The 24,127-nt window shown below is 37.9% G+C and overlaps 1 protein-coding gene across 9 annotated transcripts in view; it reads left to right on the forward strand.

The window, feature by feature from the left end:
- SOX5 (SRY-box transcription factor 5) overlaps positions 1–24,127 on the forward strand; it is a 992,512-nt gene that overhangs the window by 133,613 nt on the left and 834,772 nt on the right. For 6 of the 9 annotated variants that reach the window (XM_061206370.1, XM_061206379.1, XM_061206380.1 and 3 more), the window contains one exon: positions 1,194–1,275. The exons of the other annotated variants lie outside the window; for them this stretch is intronic. The gene's annotated coding sequence lies outside the window, so the exon portion shown is untranslated. The remainder of the gene's footprint in view (positions 1–1,193; positions 1,276–24,127) is intronic. 9 annotated transcript variants of the gene reach the window in all.

A 24,127-nucleotide genomic window follows, 5' to 3' on the forward strand; every position in this document is an offset into this window, starting at 1 on the left:
ATGCTCACACAAAAACATGTATACAAATGTTTATAGCAGCTTTACTTATAATAACCTCAAACTAGAAAGAAAGCAGTGCCCTTCAATGAGCGAATGGTTAAATGATCCAGACCATAGAACACTATTCAGAAATATGACTGAACGAACTGTTGATACACACACCAACCTGGATGAATCTCCAGAGAATTGTGTTGCTCGTATGATTTTGTTTGTATAATATTCTTGAAATAACAAAATTATAGAATTTGTACATTAGTGGTTTCCAGGGTTTAAGAAGGAGATAGGATGGGAGGGCTATAAAAAGGCAATCTGAGGGACTCTTATGGTGATGGAAATGTTCTGTATCTTAACTATCAATGTCAATATCTTGGTTTTGATATTGTACTATAACGTTGCAAGATGTTACCATTGGGGGAAACAGGGTAAAAGATACAGGGGATTGCTCTGTATTACTTCTGACAAATGCATGAAAATCTACAATGATGTCAAACTAAAATATTTGATTAAAGAAAAACACAACCTTCTAATGGCTTCTAGTTTAAAATTCAAAGCCTTTCCTTGGCCTTTTCCAACATCATTCATGTCCTACTTGTCTCCCCCTGACATATCATGCTGCAGCCACCATGGCCTTTTTGCTGTTCCTGCACATGATCAGCAGGTTGTCACCACAGGACCTTTGTGCTTGCTATTCCCTCGGCCTGGAAAGTTCCTCCATCTGGCTTACTCTCTTTATCCTGGTCTCTGCTCAAATGTCACCTTATCAGAGAGGATTTTTCCTTGAATAGTCTCTCTAAAGTAACACCCCTGTCACACTCTATTCCTTTACTTGGATTTATTTGTCTTCTCTCATTAGAAACAGGTTTGATGCTTTTAAAAATTCCAAGTTTTTAGGATAGGAACCTTAAGTTCCCTACTATGCCTACTCTTTTCTATGTTTTCTTCTGGGATTTGGAGCATTTGATTTTCAAAAACAAACCAAACGAGCTGATTCATTCTATTTTCTTTCCTTCTGCTGATGCTTCTATAAATTTCTAGATGGAATTTAAGAGTTCTGTGGTAGTGGATGTTGTGTATTCTGTCAGGTTCAGTTTGTCACAATCTTCTGGCATTTCCCCAAACAGCTAAGATTTGAGAGTCAACTTCCTCACACCGTGAATCTGCCTCTAAGTGACTTAGCTCTAATTCTCTTCTAGGCTTGTTAATCAGTTCAGAGTGTAAAGACACACTTTAAGAGGATCCTTGGAAGTCTTGGACAAGCTTCCCCGCATGTGGCAGGTATGTGTCTACACACTGAGTGTGCAAGAAATGTAACTTGTTTTATTCTTCTATAGTTAAATATAAATTATATTTTAACCCTTCATTTAACCATGTGGACTCAATTTGAGGTTGCATCCTAATTCTAGGTAAGGTTATGAGGGCGAGGGGTGACATATCTGTTCCTAGGCTGTCATCTCTCTATGAGTCATGTTTGTCCTCTCATCCTTTGTCAGTACTTGTGAGCCATTGCTGAGGCACACTTTGGTCTTCCTTCGAGGATCTTCTCTCCTTCTCTTGGCTTCTTCCAGATACTTCCCGGGCACATGAGGGTGTGCTCCTGCTAAACTGGAAGAAACTCTCTGGGGTGGCATAAAGCTCTTTGCTCCTTGCATGCCACTCTGAAGCACGTGGTCCTTGTTCTGTTGCTTCTGAGTCATGCTATTGTGGGAGGTCCTTGGCAAAGCTGGTCAGGTCCATCTACCTGGACATATCACTTGGTCATTTCCAAGGTCCAGACTCCATCCAAGAAGGAAAATCCTTTCCACCCTCCATTATCTCCTACCAACATATTTGGGATTTCTCTCTGTAACAGTACTTCGAACAAGCACAACTTAGGAAATCGTTTACTTTTTTTCTTGTTGTTTCTTTAAAATGAATTGGGGAATGGGGGTGGGTATTCCCATGCCTCTGGATGAAATTTAGGTCTCAGGTAGGCTCCATACCTAATAGGGATTACCCTTAGATTAAAAAAAAAATTCTATCCACACTTTAAATCACAGACATTCAGAAATTAGAATGTCCAATCTCAGACCATAATCGTAGCTTCAAAGTTCAGTTAATATCAAATCATCTCTCTTCCTCTCTCTGAGGCCCATTTTTTGGATTGGGCTATTGCAGTGGGAGAGGGTGTGTTGTTTTCTTTCTCTATCTGTCACCTCCTCCCCCATTTGCTAGCTGCTATTGCTAAATCCTTAGGAGTTGGAACATGGGAAGGAAAGGGAAAAGAGTGGCTTAGGGTTGTTTCTTACATGAACTGGTGCTATGTTAAGCTGGCTGCAGCTTTCTGGGCCTGGCAGATGCTTAAAACTGATAGTCACTTGGCCACTTTGGGGGGACTTTGGTTGCTTCCCTTGCTGGACCCATTTGTCTTCAACTCTCCTGACTTGGACAAGGCTTCTCCTTCAGCTGTCCACTTCCCACTCAGCTCCTAGTTTTCAGCTAATCCATCCCACATGAACTCATATTTAGTGTATCAAGAATACTTCCCGATGGTCATCTTGGGCTTCAGTCTGGCTGTCTCATCCCTGGCCCACACCAGCTTCGTGAAAACATGCATCTCATGAACCTACAAGGGCAGGAGGGGTTGAGGGTACTTCTAAAATTCCAGAGCTGCTCCTAGCCTGACCCTCTTGTCCTCCCGATTTCCAAGGTGGGAGCCAGTCTGCAGTCCATTGGGTTTCCCAAAGTCCAGGCTGTCTAAACTATTCCTTTGAAGCCTCTCTAAAGATTTGAGAGAGAAAATAGTCCCTTATATCCCTCTTGCTTGGGGTGAGGTGGGACTTGCCATAGGGCAGCAGCTCAATCCAAGAACCATTTCATAATGCTTTTCCTCACCTCTATCCTTTTGATCCTTTACATTCTCTGGTTGGCTTTTAGAACCATCCATCCAGTTCTTATGATTTTTTTTTTTTTAATCTGGATTTTTATCTAGCCCTTTACTTTGGGATTTCATGCCTGTTCAATGAAGGTGCCTCAGTTGAATCTTCCAGTCTAATATCTTGTCATTCCAGCCCCACTAGGAGGAGTAAGGGTGGTGGGGAGAGGGTAAAGTTTCAGCCACCCGCCCCCAACTTGGCATCTAGATTCACTAATGTCCGTACATGCCTTGACTACCTTATTCGCCACTCAGAGGTATCTAAATCTGCTCTTAGCTTAGTAAATAAATAGGAGGGTCTCTTCTAAGTCTGTTTCCAATGCATGAGAGTCATTCTAATTTCTCAGAGCGTCTTAGGCTTTTGAAACTCGAAAACCAATAATTGACATTCCTCCTTCCCCCATGCTTCCCTGCTCTGCCAACAATTTTCTTATGAAAATTGAGTGTAGAGTATAGCAACTTGGCTGACTGAATGGAGAAAGAAGCAAGATTCAAGGAAATGAAATAAAATACTTCAAATATTATACCCTATATGATAAAAAATATTGCCTGCCCTCTTTTGAGTATCTATGATGTGATTTTTAACCCTTATAGTGGCGCTGCATCCTTTATATTAAGGATTTGACATTTGAGGAAACCAGGTATATTAGTTTGCTAGGGCTGCTGTAACAAAGTACTACAAATGGGGTGGCTTAAACAATAGAAATGTATTGTCTCACAGTTCTGGAGGATAGGAGTCTGAAATCAAGGTATTGGCAGGGTTGGTTCTTTCTGAGGGCTGTGAAGGAAGGATCTGCTCTGGGCCCCTCTCCTTGGCTTGTGGATGGCATCTTCTCCGTGTCTCTTCACACCATCTTTCCTCTCTGAGTGTCTGCTCTATGTTCAAGTTTCCCTTTTTTCTACGTACACCAGTTATATAGGAATAGGGCCCACACTAATGACCTCATCTTAACTAATTATATCTGCAATGACCCTATTTTTAAATGTCACACTCTGAGATACTGGGAGTTAGGACTTCAACATGTGAATTTGGGGATGGGACACAATTCAACCCATAACACCAGGGTTCAAAGAGGCTCAATAACTTGAATGTCACACAGACCTTGAAATGCCATTGTGGGGATTCCACACCATGATGGTGTGATTTTAAAGTTCGTTCTTTCTGCTGTACTGCACTTCATCTCAGGTGACTCTTGCATGCAGCCCTGTGCAATGAGGAGAATGCTGTTATTCCTTTAAACAACCAAACCAGACTGGCTGGGGCATGGATCCACACAGCAAAGGAGTTCAGACTTAGACATAGATCATACTATCACAAGAACTCAGAATAACATCTTAACACAAAGGAGGAACAGGAACGTGTTTGTGGAGAGGTTCAATCTAATACCATCATACCATAGCCTAGAAAATGAAGTTATACCTGAACTAGAGGTATAGATTATGAAGAATTCAACTGGCTCTGAAACTACTAAAGTGGTGTCAATGTGATTTCGGTGATGTTATTCCTATGGCCTGTGGTTTGCGTTTTTGGTGTTCTTGACCTGTATTCATATCTAAATATGCTGTGTGTACATGGTCTACTCTATGTAGAGCATATTTAAACAATGTGTAATAAAACAAAATATTTAAATAATGCAAAAGAAAAAGAATAAAATGTTTGCTATAAAGTTCCTACAGGCACTTACTGGATAGTGATAGTGATAGTTTTACTAAAAAAAGGATAAAATATGTTCAGCTGCAATTGGGCTATTGGATTATATTTAGGAGAATTATCAGATTATTTTGGATATTTTCCTCATAAAAGCAATTCTTTAGTGCATCCTATGTGGAAGATAGAAATTGTAATAGTGATTTGGAAACGTGGCTTCATGCATATGAACATAATTTGAGTCTTGTAGTATTTAGCACTGTTTTATTCCAGATGGCAAAACATTTTTATTATTCCTTTCAGTTAGTGCTTGAAATATATACCTATGGAAATAAGTCCATTATAAGATTTTTCTTGCCAAAACTCTAATAGATGCTCACTTGCTGAGAAATATGTGTACTGAGAAATATTTAAGAAAAATACACTTTAATGAAGCTGCACTAATGATATTTATTTAGCTAATTGTGTACAGGAATCTAAACATGATTTCAAATAAAGTAGACTGTTGACCATGTAAATAAACCTGGCACAGGTATGCAGAATTTTAAGAGAATTAGATAGCAGATTTAATGAAAATTAGAGTAAGCCTCAAAGAAATATTTTATTATAAATTAGATTTCCCATTATAAAACAAATACAGCCACATAGCAAAAATATTTTAAAGTAAGGGTAAAAAATTACTAACAATACCAATGACCAAAAGCAGTAACAGTAATCTTTTGGTATATTTACTTCTCTTCCTTTTTCATTCATTTGTTCAACTAAGGATTACTGAGCACTTAATGCAGGCACTTGGGAGATAAAGATGGCTAGGACAGGGTTTCTGCCTTGAAGGAGATTTTAATTTACCAGGGGAAACACATCACGGATGAGTCCTTATAATAGGTCATAAGTATAATACTGGAGGAGAGTGGGCCAAAGAATTTGCTATCAATTCTATTGTCAGGTCCGGGAAGACTTCAACATGTAAGTTGGGACAGAAACATTAGAAGAAATCTGTTAGCCAGAAAAGAGAAGAAAATACACTTAAGTTAGAGGAAAGAACATCCGCTGAAATAACATCATAAGGAACTGTAAATAATGCAGCACGTCTGGAACCACAGAAAATGAGGTTGGAGAAGTAGGTGGAGGTGATATCATGGAAGGATTTGTACCAATTATACTACTGGCAAGAAAGATTTTCAAGTAGGGAAGGGATATGTTTAGAATTTCATTTTAGAAAAATTGTTTATCAGCAATATGATTGGATGGACAGCTTAGAAACTGCAACCCTCAGGAGCTAAGGGTTTGGTAAGGAGTGAGATATACCAAGAAGCTGAAATAAAGCTTAAATAAAAGCCGCTTGGCTTGTATGGGCCTCTAGCAATATTTTGGTGGAGACTGTAAAACGTGTTCTTGTGGTCCTGTGTTTTTATAAAATTTGCCAAGAGTATGAGTTTTTAACTTCAGTTTGTTATGAGTGCTTCCTCTTTCTACAATATTTACTACCCCTCTGTTATGCTTCTCTTATTGTTGGGTAGCATTGGTAACACACATTTTGTATCCACAATTTTACCTTCTTTTTCTTTAAAGAGCCCCCGAATTGTATAAGCTTAGGCCTCACTTTTCAGATCTAGTCCCAAGATGATATTGAAGGAGTCCAGAAGAGGGATGGCAGATTCTTAAACCAAGATTGTAGCTGTAGAGATGAAGTAGAAAAAGATGTGGAAGGCTAAGGGGGAGGAATTACTGGCTCTGTTGTTGTGAGGGAAAGGATAGTGTCAAGATTTCTCCCTTCTATAACTTGATGAATAGTAAGGCTGTTAACAGAAAAAAAAAATGCTAGAGTCAGGTCACTGTTGAAGGTAACAGTTTATTAAACATCTTTATGTGTATGTATGTTTTCACATATTTGGATTTACAAAAGTTGATTTACTATATCAAAGTGTGTAAGTATTTTAATGTATTTTGTTTTCTGTTACCAAATTGCTTTCCAGATAGCCTGTGCCACTTAACACTGCTGTAGTTAGTGTAGACATGGGTTTTCTTGTCTACACTTCCACTAGCATTGAACATTATAATTTTAATTTTTTTAAACTAAATTATTGGGTAAAATCAGTACCTCCTTTTCATTTTTCTATAAGGTGAGATAAATGTGATCTGTTACTGTGAGCTCTCCATAGGAATCTGTTTTTCAGGGCTAGTTATTGTGGTTTTTTCCTGATAGTGATTTAAGAAGCATTAGGAGGTAGTCGTAAGTCTTTTATGAGAGCAGTCATTACTATACTCTCTAAATGCATGCATACATATCTATATTATAAAAGCTAGAAATATATGAGGCTAAAACAATTTTATAGATGAGATTGTTTTAGACCAGGTGTCAGCAAACTTTTTCTTATAAGGACCAGATAGTAAATATTTTAGGCTTTGTAGGGTAGTAGGCGAAATTGAGGATATTATGTAAGTACTTCAAGAGACGAAAAAAATTTCCACAAAATTTTTATTGACATAGTTCAAAATATAATAGTAATAATTGAGTAAATTTTTAATAATAGAAGTCTTATAATGAGAAAAATTGAATTCTTTTTTGGGAGGGGAGACATTTCACTTAATTGTAGTTTAGTGTTAATGTTCTCTATCATCAAATTGATTATAAATTTTCATTCATTAAACCATTCTTATTTCATAGGTAGTGAGCTGGATTTGGATCACAGGCCATACTCCTGGTTTAGACAATGACATTTATGTCATTTTCCTGTTAAAATATTTGGTTTGATAATAAGTTTCATTTCTGTTGCAGACTTTATTTGAACCTCTGGCAATCTACAACTTGCAAAACACTCATCAAAATGCATGCGTGTGTGTGTGTGTGTTACATGTATGTGATGTGGGCCATTTTATTCTTTATAGCCAATGGAATTTAGGATATATTTGGGGTAGCAATACTATTACAATGAAGCATTTTGTCTGTTTAGATTAAGAGACCAGAGAAGTGAAACAGGAAACTAGACTTGGCAGGTACAAATTTGGTCTGTCGGTATATGTATTGGAATGATTTTGAATGTTCCCTGTTGTTGACTTTGAGTTGACTATAATTGGTTCTGTTCATTAATGTCTACTTCTAACCATTGAGGGTTTGTGCTTTGGCTTTAGCTTTGCTCTTGCTCAGCTACTTTCTAAAAAGTCTTATTTCTTCTTCTGCCTCCCTCAAAAACTTGATGTCTTGAAATATTTTTTTATAATTCACATTTCATTTGCTAAGAATTCTTGTGGCAGCACCACACAGTTCCTATGGTTTCAAGAAAGTAAAGGAGGAGGAAGGAAGAAAAGAAACAAAATAGAAAGACATGAAAATTTAAAAAGCTAATAAGCAGATCATTTCATCCACTTTAGAGATTGGGATATCCACCTCAAAAGTTTCAACTGGAATTTGATTCCTAAATCTAAGACCAATTTTCCCTTAAACTCTTAATGAGTGGTTTGAGGAGTCAGTAAAAACTTTGGTAAGTTTAGTTACTTTCACAAATATGCTGAGTTATGGATTGGATTTAAGAACTGACAGTTGGACTCCAAGTTTATGTTTTATCTTTTTTTAGTCAATATGAGTGCACAGAATTAGTATCTTTCTAATGCATATTCAAAGATAATTCAAATGGATGAACTCAATATGAAAACCTCATATTAAAAAATATAGAAAACTTTTCTTACATTATGAGTGCATAGAATATTTTGATTTAATATTTTGTTTAGTGGAGAAATATGCTGTACCTATTTATACAACACACACAAGCTATGTGTAATTTTTAGAAATAATGTATTATTAGATTACAATTTGTATGTTTCTGAGAGTCAGCACAGGAGAAAATTCTATCAAAATTAAATTTTGGAATTACTTTCTTCTCTTATTTATTTCCATAGGCTCTTTGGAAAACAAGGTTCCAAATGTGTATTTCCACAGTCTTCCTGCCAGTGGCTACCTCAGCACACTCTTCTCAACAATTATCTTGTTTTTTAGCTGCTAAAATATGTGACAATTTAAAAAATTTTGTTTAATTCCACATTTTCTTTATACTTTAGATGCAGAAGGGCTTTGATTTTTTAGAAGATGGTTACTAACAGTTTTATAATTCCAAAACCAAAATTTGCTCCAAACATTATTCTTTTGTATTGTTTCTGAATTCTTCAATTATTGTTAATTACCAGTTGTACTCACTGTGTCTTAAAATAAGATCCTTTTAATAGATATTTATAATCACAATTATTGACAAATATCTGATATTTATTATTTAAAAAACATTTGTTCCCCCAGAAAAGAAGTAAATTATTTCACCAGAGGCAAAACTAAGCTTCAGGGCCCTTCACTCCTATGAGTTCTTTCCCAAGTTCAGAGACCCTGTAGGCAATGTGTTCAAATAATCATATATTTTGTAAAGTTTGCAATCTAAGCTATTTTACCTGCAATCGTTTATGACCAGTGCCTTCACTGTAACCTCCCTCCCCATTCCTTTTCTGTTTTGCAGTGGCATTGGAGAGGCCATGACTTTGTTTTGGTGGAGGTGGTGGGGAGTCACGCTGGGGATACAGTGATTTTAAATTAGGTGGGATATAGGTATGTTCTTTGCAAACTTCCATGTATAGTGGTGGAGCCATTGATGATGTTCCACTTTGCCAGTTTACTAGAGCCTCGTGACACACAGGTGAGGAGCCAGAGGCCGTATTGTCCTATGGACACGTCCCTACAGTGCCGATACCTAATGCAACTAGTTTTGAAACATACAGAGCCAGAAGCTACACTGTGGAAAACTTTCTTGTTATTAGATGTATAATGTTATAAATAGAGGCTATGGTTTGTATCAATGCCCAGTCACAATAGAAGTTCTCTCCTGTTAGGAATTTAATGACTAATGCAGTTCATGCTATTATTAATGCATCATGTCATTTTTTCTTTTTTGATGAATATTGCATAAATAGAATTTCTCAAATATCTGTGTGTTTAGGGCAGAAACTTGTAGCAGTAATGCAGGCAGCAAGTATCTTGTGTTGTGCAGTTGCATGTTTTCTGAATCCCAACTATGAATAGTTAAAAAAACAATTTGAGTAAACATACTAGATAAAAGAATGGATTATCTTTCCATTTTCTCTATAGAAAGTGATATTTACAAAGAGGCAATCAGAGAGTATGTAGCCAACAACTGTAGGGGAAAAGCATTAGAGAGGTGTGGTTGGGGAGCTAGTTAAGATGAATCTTATGTTTTTTTCCCAGATTTTGTGATGTTTATGATATTTCTCAGCATTTTAAAGTAATAATTTGTTGGGATTTTTCCGCTGTAAATAAATATTCACTTTCATGTTAAATTAAACATTTTAATTTGTATTCTCTTCTAAAATTGCATAAGCTCTCAGTCCCCACAAAACCTGGATCCACAGAAGAGTTATTAAATATTTAGATACCATGAAGTTAAGGGTTACTCTTAGCCCAGCATAGAGCCTACTATGTATTTGTCACTCATTGTGGTTTTGGAGTTGAATGAGTCTCCATAATAACAATTAGTCATTTTTGTTCAGTGATGACTGGTACTTTATATGGACATTAAGTAATGTCTGTAATATTGTAGCTAAGAAGAGTTTCTATAAGTTGTAAGTTGTAGCAAAGAAGAGTTTCTACCTTCTCAGGGTCTTGAAGTGATGAAATCATCTATAGAGCATTTTTTTTATGGGTGAAAAACTTAACCAGGAATTTGATATACGAAAATAATATTTACTTTATCATTTCCTGCAACCACCTTTTCTGGTGTAAGTTGTCAAAAAAAAAAGGAAGGATGGAGGTGGGGGAGAGAAAGAGAGTGAGAGAGATAGGGAAAGGAAGAGAGAGATGAGGAGAGGGAGATGGGGAGAGAGAGAAGGAAAGAGAAAGCCGACTTTTTGGTGGGATTGGATTATATTGTCATGGTAGGAGAGTCTCTGAACAGGTGCCTCAAATTCCAAAATACGGCCAGAACACAATTAGCACTCCCAGGAAAGTAGCAAAGTACTATGAAGGCTCTCTATACCTAAGTCCTTCCAAATAGTAAGTTTCAAACAATAATTTACGTAGCTAGTGCATTGTTTTGGGACAGTGGTGTCTACCTGTGTTTTCAACAGCTCCTTGTCTCAGGGCAGTAGTTAACATGTTTCAAGGAGTTAAGCCCAACCTCTTCCTTTGGTAAACACATTAATTACATTTTAAAAGTTTAGCTGACTCACAAAAACCCGGTGTCCCAAGTATCTTTGTGCTCACCCATCTTCCAGCTGTACCTGGAAATTGAGGCATACTCTGCACACACCTTGAAAGCATCCATTTTGAGCACACAAATGGACAGGAGTTCACAAAGATGCATCCAGGGGTGACTGTGCCTACATCGCTCACCTGATTACTTCTAGGTGTGTTGATGGATGACTTAAAAAGTGTCAGCTGGAGGATGCGTGAGCGAGCGGGGGCTGCTGCGTGCCGGCACCGACATGGTTAACTAGCCTTGCCGCCATGAACAATGGACACCAGGCAGCTCTAAATGAAATGAGCTGAATATTTCATTCGGCCACTCAGCTGCCTGCTCCAATTGCCTCCTTTACTAAAATAAGAGCTTAATCTAAAGTGACAACAACATCAGTTTCTGTGTTCTCCAGTCACACTGAACATGACTTCCTTAACATAAACACTATTTACATGGACCGTCTGGATGTAGCAGGGAATCAGGAGCGTGCCCAGCTAAGACACAGGGTACAATGAAGGACGAGAAGCAGGCAGCTGAGAATTAACATCAGCAAATGAAAGCCTGACCCTCAGAGGGCATGTCCCTGATACGTTTTAAAATGAGAGAGCATTGCACCAGTAACCTTAGCCTTTGTGAAGACTATGCCATTTAAAATAAAATAGCACCTTTTCAGTTTAGACACTTAACCAAATGCATTATGCCTGACCCATTTTCCAACTTAGGTGACACGAGAGGATGGATCCCTTGCTGCAATTATGAGAATCTTCCAAACAATTGCAATCAGTAACCTCCCTCCCCAGACTCCTTCTCATAGCAGCTTGTACTTCTTTGAGATAAAGAGGGCATTTCGTTCAGTGAGGGCAGGCCAGACCCAGACGGCAGGGGAGTGGGAGAGAAGATGTGACCTTTGAACTGAAGGTTTGATGTCAGTGCTAACGGTACCCAGGAAATCCCTGTTTGAAAGTGGTTTTCAGCTTGAGAGTTCTGGAAGATTAGAAGCAGGAGTGTGACAAGGTACCAGCAGGGCTGACAAGGTACCAGCCCTGCTTTTGTCAGGGTCCACAAAATAACACAAGTTACTTCTTTCCAGCGCCCTGGAATAGGTAATGAAAGAGATAGCAGTCCTGAATACGCATTATTGATGGTTTATTTCCATAAGGAGGATGCTATAGTATTATTTCACCATGCTAGCCATCCTCTGGGAATTTTAGGGGTCACAAAATATAGAAATATTTAACTTAATTCCTATTAGAATTACTGATAGTGGAGTTCAGTGGTTTTCCCACCAGCTTCATAGATAAGGAAAGTCAGGCACAGAGGACTTGCTCATACACCTGAAGTCACACAGAAAATCAGAGAGCAAAAGGGAAAGAATTTTTTTTTTTGCCAATTATTTCTACTTTCTTTAAGTCACCATTAATACTCTTACTTCTAAAATGGCTCTTCTCTTAAAATTTCCTTTGATTAAGCCTTGTAGAAGGCTGATACCAGATACTGATTTGTGGCTTCTGGGTTCCAAAGACCTGAGGCTGCTGACAAAATAGTAGCTCTTTTTAAAAAAAATCTAGTTCTGTGTTTTCTGTTCTCATCCTCCAGCCTCTGTGCCCGAGTGAATATCCCTGCAGTCCCCACCCCTGTGGTGGTACATTTTAGATAAAGCTCTTATTCACTGGAGAAGAAAGGGCCTGATCATTTAAAACAAGTTTCTTTTTAAGGGGAGGTATAGTGAGTAACAGGAAGAAAAATGGGAGAATCATCAATATCTAGCTGGCCTTAGTAGAATACTCATTAATCAATAGGCATTTATTGAGACTCTGTGAGATCATCAAGCTTTATTTTAGGGGAGAGAAAATTATCTCTGGCCTCTGGAAGCCCACCGTCTAGTGAAAATGTTTGTCATAATTTGGAAAAAAAAATACTTTAGACTTCTGTAGAAAGCCAGTAAGAATATTGTGGTTGCAAAAAAATAAAAATACTATTTTTGTTGTTTGCCGTAACGCACATCTACTGTGTTTTCATCTTCATTTTTAACTTCAGGGAAATGTGAACAAGAGGACATCCTTTTGCTCACACCTTAGTGAGCACTGCTCAGCTCTTTCAGGTACTTACCATTCCAGATGTGTCCCCAAAGGAATTGCACATGTTTTCTCACAGTCTGATAGGGATACTGCCACTTGTACAAATATCAGTTGTACAGCTTGGTGAGTGCCTTAATAAGGTAGGTACCTGATGCTTGAGAGCAGAGGAGAGGTGGGAATAACCACACCTGCTCTGGGAGACCTCTTCAAATGACAAGGACCTTGACATCTCTCCCCAGTAGTTGCCACTTCTTCAGCTTGGTCTGGACGGTTAACAGATGTCAGCCAGGAATGGCAACGCCAGTGGGAGTGGCATTCCTGCACAAATAAGGCTTGGGAAGCAGCCTCTGCACAGATGATTGAAATCAGTAGAATTTGCTGAAGGCGAGTGGGAAGCTGATCTGTACCTAGCACTTCTCTGTCTTGTGTCTTGGCTTCTCTCAGCTTCAGTAAGGGTCTTGATGACCTTCTCTTTTTCTTTCTCAGGTGAGTATAGATTTGCCTTCTCTTGGGATGTCTCTACCCTTTGTTGCCACTTGGTACGAACGGGCATGATTCACCAGAGAGAGATGTAGGGTTTCTCTTGTTGTAAGTGATAAAACACACTTTGAAGAATTTCAGGGCCCTCATGAGAAAATGCTTGAAATAGACTCAGGCAGTCTGCTGTGTCTCCCATTTTCTTCCAGTCACCTTTCCCCTAATTAATTAATGGTGGTCAGAGTCTCAGTTCTGAAATACTATTGTATTTCATTAACTAAACCACTCATAGTTTTATGTTTTCCTAATGCAGGATGTTTTAAGAATATTTTGGACCTAGAGACTGTTATACAGAGCGAAGTAAGTCAGAAAGAGAAAAACAAATATTGTATATTAACACATATATGTGGAATCTAGAAAAATGGTACAGATGAACCAGTTTGCAAGGCAGAAATAGAGACACAGATGTAGAGAACAAACGTATGGACACCAAGGGGGGAAAGGGGAGGGGTGGGATGAATTGGGAGATTGGGATTGACATATATACACTAATATGTATAAAATAGATAACTAATAAGAACCTGCTGTATAAAAATAAATAAATAAAACAAAACTAAAAAAAAAGTTATTTAGGGAAAGAAAAAGAATATTTTGCCATCCTTAACTTCATGTAAGTGCCTGGAAACCATTGCCTGTAAAATTAATCATAAAAGCCCTTTCTTTCCTCCTATGCTATTTTCACTTGAAACTTTTAGGGAAAGATGTATTTGTTGTATTGTATGTGTTGTATTTGGTCCTATCTCTTCTTTCTTCTTTGAAGATGAGAGACAAAATTTCTCTTATGCTACAATAGAAAATAGAATCGTATCATAATTTTATGAAGAATAGAAGATTTTTGCCATTTTAAAATATAATTTCCACACTGAATACTAGTTATCATGAAAAAGATCATGTTTTAAAACATAATCCAGATATAAGATTATATATCTCACAAGTTTCTGTTTAATCACTTAATGTCTTTATTGGAAGTTGTACAGTTAATTACTAGCACAAGAATGAACTTTTCACATCTCATCATGCAAACATCCAGTTATTGCGGGAGGGACAGGGGCTAGTGGTAGACTCAGTAGGGGACTCCCAAGCTGTTTATCTTCCAAGCCCTTACAACACCGTTTCCTATAACATTGGTTGTCATTCTGTTATCTTTGACCCTGCTTGGCCTATAAATGTGTCCCATGAGCAAGACCACAACCCAAAAAGTCAGCATCGTGATTTTGCAGCAGCTGTTGCCGCAGAAGGTAAATGCCGTGCAGATATTGACGAGCTTGCTAATTTGTTTAGTAGACAGAACTTAGAAGGGGGAACAGGATTTGTCTGCTAGCTGTCATCATCCATCAGCCCCAGGCAGTGGGTTAGCATTTTGCCAGCTTCTAATTTTGTTTTATTTTTCCTTAGCTTCAATCTACTTTATTCATTTATTATAATTGGGAGAGTGGTGGCTGAGATAGGGAAAAAAATACTCATGGCCCACGTTCGAGCTTGAAGGCTCTCATATGCTGTGGTTCCCTGATCTCAGCAGATTCAGACTGGACCTGTTGGTCTGTTGATTGATGGAGTTGGTGAATGAAGACCATGCTGTCTTGTGGGGTTCCTGTAGCCCATGTGACTGGAAGACTTGCCAAAGCTGCCCTCAGCCCTGCATGTTTCTCCTGGTTTCCACTAAGATCAGAATTTATATTATTACATTCATTCCTTGGGGGTTCTCATTCAATTTACTTAAAAAATTTGTTTTGAGTGCTTACTATGTGTTGGTTATTATTATAGATGGCCAAGTACATATTGTTGAACAAAACAGAAAAAGCCATGCTCTGAAAGTGCTTAGATTCTAGGGGTGAAGATAGAAATAAACAAATAAATGTACAATACTTCGAGAAAGTGATAAACTGAATGAAGGAAATACGGTAGAGTAAGGAGTAGGGCTGGAAGTGCTATTTTATTTTATTTTATTAAATTTTCATTGGAGTATAGTTGATGTACAATGTTGTGTTAGTTTCAGGTGTACAGCAAAGTGAATCAGTTATACATATACATATATCCACTCTTTTTTTAGATTCTTTTCCCATATAGGCCATTACAGAGTATCGAGTAGAGTTCCCTGTGCTATATAGTAGGTTCTTATTAGTTATCTATTTTATATGTAGTGGTGGGTATATGTCAATCCCAATCTCCCAATTTATCCCTCCCCCCCGTCTTATCCCCTGGTAACCATAGGTTTGTTTTCTACATCTGTGGCTCTACTTCTGTTTTGTAAATAAGTTCATTTGTACCCTTCTTTTAGATTCCACATATAAACGATATCATATGATATTTGTCTTTCTCTGCCTGACTTATTTCACTCAGTATGACCATCTCTAGGTCCATCCATGTTGCTGCAAATGGCATTTCATTTTCTTTTATGGCTGAGTAATGTTCCATTGTATATATGTCCAGCATCTTCTTTATCCATTCCTCTGTTGTTAAACATTTAGGTTGTGGAAGTGCTATTTTAGATAAAGAGGACAGGGAAAGTTCTCTGAGGAGATGATACCTGAGACCTGAGGGATGACAAGTCATGTGAAGATCTATGGGGAGACTTTAGGGAGAGGAGATGGCAAAGGGAAGAACCCAGCAGAACACTGAACTTGTTAAGTTCTAGGAACAGCAAGAAAGCCAGTGTAGTTAAAGCAGGTGGTGGATGATGAGGGTGGGAGAGAGCATTAGGGAGATGAAACTGGAAAGGAAGGCAGGGTCAGATCCCTTGGATTTTGTTCTAAATGTGATGAGAAGCTGGTTGTAAGTGAGGGAGTGACTTGGTCAAATGAACATTTTTAAAAACTTACTTTGGCTACTGTGTGCAGAGTCAACTGTAGGGGGACAAAGATGGAAGCAGAGAGATCAGTGGGGAGACCACTGTAGTAGTTCAGTTAGAGGTGATTCTGGCTTGTACTAGAGAGACAGTAGTGGAGTTAGTGAGACATAACCAAGTGGTATAGATTTCATGTATTTTGAATAGCTCTGGCTGATGGTTTAGATGTGGGGAGCTGGGGATGCAGAAGGGAGAACAGTCAAGGGTGAAACATATTTTGATGTTTTGATTTCAAGTATTGAATGGTCAGGGTGCCCATAATTAACTCATACCTATTGGGGAAGGAGGTGGTAGACATTATTTTTGAAAACCCATTCTTGGTAAAATTTGAAAACATGTGGAAGACAAGAAGTGTCAGAAGACTCAAGAGGAGTAAATGTTACCCTGAATTTAAAGTGGAAGAAAAGTTTATATTTTTAAAGTGTTATATTTTAAGGATTTCAGTAAAATCCTAGATTGCATTATAATGTCAGTTGTTTCTGAGCACTTAGAAGGAAAACAATGTTCACAAGAAGCCAGTATGGGTTCTCTAAGAGCCAATCATGTAAAATTAACTTAATGCTTCTTAATAGAGCTACCCTATTATCAGTTATCATCTTTTATAAAATGTAGTTTCATAATATATTATAGAATTTTGAGAAGTTATGAAGGAAATTGGTTTGGTTGACAGTTTGGTAATATGGATTAATATTGAAGAACCATATGTAAAGGATATAGATTAGTATATGTTATCAATCTAAAGAGATGTCTGTAGTCAGGTGCCACTCATTCTGTTCATTGGCTTATCCTCTTTGTTATTTTTATTAAGAACTTTGATGAAGTAAGAAAGAGAGGAAACTAACCCTTTGATTGCCTTTTTTGGGCAAAGACATATTTGGCACTTTAACCCATTTTATCTCATTTGGCGCTCAGGACCAAATGACTCAGAAGTCAGTGATAGGCTCAGTGTTGGCCAAAACTTAAAGAGATGAAATTTAATAGTGTTAAAGTAATTCTCCATGTAATTTTTAAATCAATCAGTCAATTACAACTATGGGATATCTGAATTGATAGTCCATTGTCAAGATATTCCGGTTGATTTTATGTTCCATATAAGCCAACAGTAGGACATAGCTGCTCAAACAAGATATAATGACATCTTTAACAACACTGATAGAAGAAATATAATGTCCATAACCAATGAGATAATCACACGGTAAAATGTATACTGGTCAGTTCACTTATGTCACTTATGGGTAAAATAATTTGAAGGACGTTGATAATTTAATGTCTAAAGCTGGTAAATTAGGGGGATAAATAATCTGGAAACTAACAGTTCATATAAAGAGGAGTTGTTTAGCCTGAAAAAAAAACTTGGAAAGGATTCAAAACAATCTTCAAAAATATGGAAAAGGATTAGCCTTTGAGTCATTCAGGGTCTGTCAGGAAACAGATGGTGGACTTAAATGAAATGATTGGAGGAGAATTTAATAAAGGTAGTCCTTATAAGGATATAAAACAGGGTATAGGGACTTCCCTGGTGGTGCATTGGTTCAGAATCTGCCTGCCAATGTAGGGGACATGAGTTTGATCCCTGGTCCGGGAAGATCCCACACGCTGCGGAGCAACTAAGCCTGTGCACCACAACTACTGAGCCTGCGCTCTAGAGCCCACGAGCCACAACTGCTGAGCCCGCATGCCACAACTACTGAAGCCCGCACACCTAAAGCCCGTGCTCCGCAACAAGAGAAGCCACCACAATGAGAAGCCCACTCACTGCAATGAAGAGTACCCCTGCTCGCCACAACTGTAGAAAGCCCGTGCGCAGCAACGAAGACCCAACGCAGCCAAAAATAAATAAATAGATAGATAAATTTATTAAAAAAGAAGAAAAAAAAGGGTTTAAAAAAAACCAAGACCACGATAAGATACCACTTCACATGCACCAGGACGGCTACTATGAAAAATACATATAATAACAACGGTTGGTGAGGATATGGAGAAATTGGAACCCTCATACATCACTGAAGGGAATGTAAAATGGGTAGCTGCTTAGAAGATTCTGGCATTTTCTCAAAAGGTTGAGTTACCATATGACTCAGCAACTCCATTCCTTAGGTTAATTCATGAGAAATGAAAACGTATGTTCACATGAAGATGTGTACACAGTGTTCATAGTAGAATTATTCATAATAGCCAAAAAGTGGAAACAACCCAAATATCCATCAACTAATGAATGAACAAATAAAACATGGTATATTCATTATTCATACAATGGAATATTATCTGGCAATAAAAAGAAGTGAAGTATTGATACATGCTTCAACATGGATGAACTTTGAAAACATAAAGCTAAAAGAAGCCAGTCACAAGAGAGCACATACTGATTCCATTTATATGAAATGTCCAGATAGCCAGATCTATAAAAACAGAAAGTAGATTTAGTGACTACCTTAGGGCTGAGGGGTTGGGAAGAAATGGGGGGGGGGGTGACTGCTAATGAGTGTGGGGCTTCGTTTTAGAGTGATGAAAATGTTCCAGCATTACCTGTGGTGCTGATTGCACAGCTTTACGAATATGTTAAAGACCATTGACTTGTACACTTAAAATGGGTGAATTGTATGGTGTGTGAATTCTATGCAATAAAGCTGTTATTAAAAAGGACTGACTGATACTCTGGGAGTAATAATAGCAGGGTGTCGATAACATCTCTAGGCCTGAGGGACCAGCAGAGGGGAGCTCTATGGAGAGGCCCACCTGAGTGGAGATACACCTCTAGACTCTGCAAGTCACCTGCAAGGAGAGAGCTGAAGAAATACGTATCCTGACCTCACACTTGTCTTACTCTCTGATCTCTTGCTCATGAGTCTCATTTCAAAAGCCAACCAGGAGCTTAGCAGAAGGTAGTCTCTTGATGTGATTCATAGAAATCAGTATTTCAGGGCACGGAGCTGGGTGCATCTGGGTATGAAAAACACAAGTTATTCTGTGTAGAACTTGAGAACTGAGACCAACAGAGGAAAGTTAAAACTGGATGTGTTGCCTCAAAATGAAGTGAATTTTGATCTCTGGCTGTAGAGTTGGCCCAAATCCAAGATGATGATAGTGACATAGCAAAGACGATTCCAGTTTTAAGTGAAGGATTGAATTAATTACCTCTGAAGGTTTCCTTGCAATTCCAAATTTCTGTCTTTAACCACTGGCATTTTGGCACTGATTGTATTATCATTTGGCAGCGGTGATCTTGGAAGTTTAAGGTTTGGGCATTGACTAATAGAACATAGAGTAGGTGCATTTTGATGAGGGTGAGAAAACAAAGGGAATAGTATAATTGTGGGCTGTTCACCTTGAGTTCAACCTCACTGAACAAATAAATTGGACTCTCATGTGGTCAGAGACAGTCTGGGGAAAGAAGTGGCAGAAGAAAAAGAAAAGCTTGTCATCAAAGAAGATGTAGGATTTGGAGAAATAAACTTTGCCTACTTAATTTCACTGATTATGTATATTAGCCCTATTTTTCTTTTTAGTTTAAAATGATGGTAAAAAGATGGCACTTTGATATTCTTTCTAAGGAAATTAGAGTCGGCTTTCATGACGTATGAAAGATGTCAAAGAAGTGTGTATGTCTTCCCCTGTGTGTTTCACCAGGACCTCTTCTGGATTTATAGGGTGAGCGATAGAGCGCCCATGTAACCCACATCTGGCTCTGTGCTCACCCAGAAGCATGCCTTGTGCCGCTTCTCGCTCCTTTTGCAGAGACGGCATCTACAGCGATAGGATGAACAAGCTATGAGAAGAGTGGAAGGTTACTAGAATGACCACGGTAATGGAGGTGCTGTAGTCAGCAACCCCGTGGTTTGCAGGCTACTTACATTGATGACTTTAGAGAAGGTCTTTGATGAGTTTTATGCTTTTCTCAATTTGATACTTGGGTCCAAGTTTTGTATCTACTACATTAAATATATAGCAGTATAATCATTTATATGGTCCAGTGCCAAAATACTGCATCAAAGATGCTCATTTACAACTGTGGACAATATCCAAATAAACCACTGATATGCCCTGCCAACTTAAATGGATGGAGGATTTGGAAGAACTGCTCAAGACTGTGGAAGTATATTTTTCTATTTATTTCAATTTATTTCTGGACATCCAGTTTATATCTGATAAACAGTTGATTAAAGATTTATTGTTTTTTAAGAAATTACCTTATTCCCCCTCCCCCAATATTTTGTACTGTAAACCTCACTGTTTATTAAAAGCCAAGAGTTTTAAATTACTTGTTCTTTATTTCTGCAATAAATATTTCTATTTTAATTTTTGTTAACTGGCAACTCCGATTATTGTCAGTTCACTGTAATGGATGGCATTTCACTGGTATGGGACGTTTGTTTTGGTACAGGACGTTTGGTATAGGATTATTGTTCAGATAGGCATTTCCTAGTTAAATTACAAGTACACAGGAGTACAACTTTCCCAATTGTCTCCAGTACCATATATTTATGTATGTTGTTTTAGTCTTCACTGTTGCTTTTTGGTTTCACATTGAAGGAGAAGAAATTTCTCTATAAATTTTTGTCAGGAGACATCTGGCTTTAGTGTAAGGAATATTTATGAATAAGATAGGGTTGACATTAGGATTAAATGATTTAATACATACAAAACAATATGCAGGGCCTGGTATATAGTATAAAACTAATACACAATGCCTGCTTAGTAGGGCTTAATAAAAGATAGCTATGATGATGATACTAGTTGTAAAGTACCTTACAATTATCAAAGTCAACTTTACCTAATGATTTTGGGGGAAAGTCAGGTAATTTAGCAAATACTTTAAAACATTTAATCTTTTTAATTCATTTTTAAAATTCCACATCTTTTTTTTTCCACATACATCTTAAAGATAAAACATGAAACTTAAAATGTGCTCAGCATGAGGTCTCATCAACAGTCCCTCAGAAGCATGTGTGTACGTTTCCTTGTCATTCCTAAAAAAAAAAAAGTGAGACGTACATATCCATGGATGGTACTACATATTTGTTCTTCTGGATTATCTAAACTCTAGTCATACGTCAAATCAGACCACCAAACCGAGGCTATTACTTTGGTATTTGTTACATACATGGACAGTATGAATTTAGCTGCCTGTGGTTTATCAGTAAATGATGAACTTTAAGGAATTATCTCTATTAAAATCAAATGGCTATATACAGATTTCTGTACTTTTTGAAAGACGGTTATTAAAAATACTGCAAATTCTGTCATGGCTTGTATTTATTTACCTATTTGGTTATTTATTATTTTTAATTTTTTATTTTATATAGGCGTATAGTTGATTTACCATGTTGTGTTAGTTTTAGGTGTACAGCAAAGTGATTCAGTTATATACATATCTCTACATGTATCTATTCTTTTTCAAATGCTTTTCCCATTTAGGTTGTTACAGAATATTGAGCAGAGTTCCCTGTGCTATACAGTAGGTCCTGTCGGTTATTCATTTAAAATATAGCAGTGTATCATAGCTTTTAAATAAAGACTCACTTGAAAGCAACCACTTTTAGTGGTCAGAGCTAGGACAATTTTGTCTGAGAATACAAGTTCCTTTTACATTGTAACCTCTCTCCTGAACTCCACACACACCCACCCAAATGGCTCCTTGGCTGTTCCACTTGGCACATGAAAATGAGCTCTGGATGTGCTCCTCACACCTGCTCCCCTTGAAGTCTTCCCTGGCTCAGTGAAAGGAAGATCCATTCTTCCCATTGCTCAGACCCCAAACCTTTCATCACCCTTGACTCCTCTCTTTTACTTAGAGCCCATCTAATCCTTGGGTAAAACTCTATCAGCACTACCTTCAGAATATTTCCAGGATCTGACCACCTCTTCTCATCTCCACTTTCCAGTCTGGTCCAAGCCACTGCATTTCTGTTCGTGGCCAAAGTCTCCTAATTGGGCTCCTAACTTTATTCCCCTTCAGTCTGTTTTCACATGACAGCCAGGGTGAGCCTTGAATGGGTGAAGCACAATAGTCAGATTATGTCCTTCTCTGCTCAGGACATGCCAATGGCTTTCTTCCTCAGGGAAGTCCTTACTGTGACCCTCAGAGAGCAGAGGCAGTCCCCATCCCCTCTCCTTGCCGGCTTGTCCTTCTACTACTATCCTCCCTCCCTCCCTCTGCCCATTGCTCTTTCTCTAGCAAGCTGGGCACTGCCCCTCGTAGGACCTTTGCACCCCTGCAAGGTTCCCTCTGCCAGCAGGCTCTTGCTCTGCATACTCATAAATACTGAGTGACTCATTCCAACACTTTCTTTAGGTCTTGACCCAAATGGCTCCTTCTAGGTGAGGCCCTTCCTTCTCCTCTAAAATTTCATCTAGTCCTCCTCTAAACACTTTCTTTCGTCCCTTGCTTTAATTTTTCTCCTTAGCACTTCTGTAACTAACATAGTAATATATCTATTCATTTATCTTGTTTATTTTTTATCTTCCTGCCTAGAATATTAGCTGCACGAGGGTAAGGAGCTTGGTCTGTTTTGTTTACTGCTCTGACTCTAGAGCCCAAGATAGTTCCTGGCAAATGGAGACATGCAATAAATATATGTTGAATAAATGAATAATTCAAGGTTGATTTTGGCTGGTGCTCTGTATTTACGGCTAGAGAAGGCATAAATAATGCACATTGTTTTCTTCTTGAATTCCATGTAGGCAGCTTTAGGGTTAAAGTCAAGTTATTGTTAAATTATTTTTTTTCATTTCTACTCTCCCTGAAGTATTCGTCTGCTTTGATAACTTCTATCATACCCCTATTAATTAAACAAAAGTCTTTCAAATTTATTTATCCAACTTTTTTGAACACCAAACTGTTTGCAGGTCACTGTAGGAGGCTCTTAAGAGACATGATCCACCTTTTTAAGGACACTTCAATTTAGTTAGTAAGGCAAGACTAGCAAGCAGATAATCCAGATAGAAGGGCTATTTTCAAATATAAGGGAGGGCTGTTTAAAAGGGATTCACAGAATCCCAGTCGAGATTTTTCAGAAAAATATGTTCTCATTCCACCCACAGGCTATAAGTTGGGGTACATGATAATTGTACTAAAAAAGATTTTCCAAGTGAATTCATTAACTGACACAACCACTCATTAAGAACCATAGATTTAATAGTCTTGTGTGTACGTATTATGCTTACAAACAGACCAACACACCTGACACCTTATTTATCAGGACTTGCCTAGTAAATACACTCTTACTGTAATTGAAAGTTCCCTAACTTGAAGACACAGTCCCGAATCTATCAACTTTGGGGTAACAATCTATATTAATATTTAAAATAAACACATTTAATATACTTGTTTCTTCTTTATGAAACAAGATACTTTCATTGCTTGTCCAAGACAAGCACCTGAAAATCAACTCTTTTGATTTTTAGTTTGTCAACGAATAAAGCTGCCGCTTGATCTTCAGCAGTGTCTGGCTTTTGGGGCATTAGTTGTGGCCAGACTGCCCTTTTGCCATTTGTAACTGAATGGGCATTTATGTACTTCCCAAGATACGGTTCTCACACCAGTAATGCATGCCTTCCAGAGGCCGGATTGCTTTTGTGCATTTTATCTGTGATTGCCATCTCAAGTAAAAATTACACTAGTGCAAAGTCTGAAGGCTAATTTTTCACAACCTGTTGCATACTGCCCTATAGATGTCCCCCCTTGGATGTTTTACTTGTTTCAAACTTTGGTGGAAACTTCAGGGACTTTCTTTCTGATGAGTTCCCTACTACTGAACAGACTTAGAAGTACAAAACTCTTACTGTGTTTTCCTCGTTCATCTCTATATTTGGGTAAAGCTGGATATATAAACCATGCAGTGTAAACAATTTGATATAATTATCATTTTGGCCGTAGCC

This window comes from Eubalaena glacialis, chromosome 11 (genome assembly GCF_028564815.1).
Source record: "Eubalaena glacialis isolate mEubGla1 chromosome 11, mEubGla1.1.hap2.+ XY, whole genome shotgun sequence".
In the NCBI taxonomy this organism is placed as follows: domain Eukaryota; kingdom Metazoa; phylum Chordata; class Mammalia; order Artiodactyla; family Balaenidae; genus Eubalaena; species Eubalaena glacialis.